Below are 1,903 nucleotides of genomic sequence, written 5' to 3' on the forward strand. Positions count from 1 at the left end.
TCTCAAACTGGCAGAGGAGATCACGTTAATACACACGCACACACACACACACACACACACACACACACCTTGCTGTGGGCCACTATCTCGAGGGCGAAGGTGGACAGGTAGAGGGAGTTCATGACGAAGCTCAGCTGATTCCTCATCCAGGAAGTCCTTCAAGACCTCGTACCATAGACACTTCACCTACAACCACACCATACCTAGAGGTTCAGGAAGGAATTTAGTGTCACCAAACAGACTATAGGGAAAGTACCATAGACGCTTCACGTCCGACCACACCATACCTAGAGGTTCAGGAAGGAATTTAGTGTCACCAAACAGACTATAGGGAAAGTACCATAGAGTCTTCACGTCCGACCACACCTAGAGGTTCAGGAAGGAATTTAGTGTCACCAAACAGACTATAGGGAAAGTACCATAGAGTCTTCACGTCCGGGAGGACAGGAAGTAACAACCACCATACAGAGACATGAACAGAGGAACGGGAAAGGAATTTTGTGTTCACCCCCGGAATGTTCTAATTTCTGACATTTCACAATGACGTCAAGATTGAACAGGGAATGCCGTAAATTACCCCACAGAGAGGCTCCTGGGAAAAATGATACATTTGAAAAACAGAAACTACAGGATTTATGCTGGACGGATAAGGCACAGGAAATCCACATTTATGCCGACACTTAAAGCTATCTATGACTCTAGAAGTCGCTCCATCACCCCCATGAAAACCGCTGAGGGTCTGACTCTCCTGAAGGATTATGTCCTCGTGATAGCAGACTGGTGTTACAGTACCACATAGAGTGGTATAGAGGAGGGTGAGGAGGAGGTTGAGGTGGGTGAAGGGAGGAGGTTGAGGAGGGTGAAGGGAGGAGGTTGAGGAGGGTGAAGGGAGGAAGATGAGGCATCACCACTTTCTGGTTGTACTTGATGGCCAGTTAGTTTCAGCCTCACCTCTTTCTGGTTGTACTTGATGGCTAGTTTGAGTCGGCTGAGGTTCATGCGTTCCTCCATCAGGCCTCTCTTGTCCACCGTGACTTCGTTGGCCGTGTGGTTGAGGATCACAGAGGAGAGTAACGGAGAGGAGAGGCAAGGAGAGGAAATGAGAGAAGAGGAGAGGAAAGGATAGCAGATAAGAGGAGAAGGAAGATAAGTGTGGGTGTCGAAGAGAATTATTAAAACAGCTTAAGTGGTTAGCATTTCATTTGATTTATTTAGCCAAGGTCAAGGCTGTTTGAGAAGGTTTGAATTCTATGCAACCTGCCTACATAGTTTGAAGTACAGTACCAACATAGCTACTGTAGTAGGTCAAAGCTGTTTGCTGGAAACCCTTGGTAGAGCATGGGTGGAGTAGGCATTCTGGTGCTCATGTGAATTTCCTTTATTTTTAGACCAACAGTCTTTGTGTTTAATACCCATCCAGCCTTTCATTAAACAGCCATAGAACCAAAACCCATCATATAGAACAGGAAACCAGTCATATAGAACAAAAACCAGTCATATAGAACAGAAACCAGTCATATAGAACAGAAACTAAATGAACAAGGTGTTGTAGAAGGCTACGGAAGAGGGCCTTTCAGTGTCCTGATATAAGCTCTCACCTGAACTCCACCCCCAGGCTTTGAGGGTGTGTGTGTGTGTGTGTGTGTGTGTGTGTGTGTGTGTGTGTGTGTGTGTGTGTGTGTGTGTGTGTGTGTGTGTGTGTGTGTGTGTGCTCTATAGGATCTTACCTGGAGTGTTGAAGGCTGTCCTTCTTGTTCTTGGTGTTACAGAGAGTAGAGACAGCCCACAGGTAGATATCCTGCTTCAGCAACACGTCCCACAGCCCACAGCGTGAGGCCTGGGCGGGGAGATATCCTGCTTCAGCAACACAGCCAGGATCTCATAGTTGCCAGGATCACTGGAG

Source organism: Oncorhynchus clarkii, chromosome 15 (genome assembly GCF_045791955.1).
Source record: "Oncorhynchus clarkii lewisi isolate Uvic-CL-2024 chromosome 15, UVic_Ocla_1.0, whole genome shotgun sequence".
NCBI lineage: Eukaryota > Metazoa > Chordata > Actinopteri > Salmoniformes > Salmonidae > Oncorhynchus > Oncorhynchus clarkii.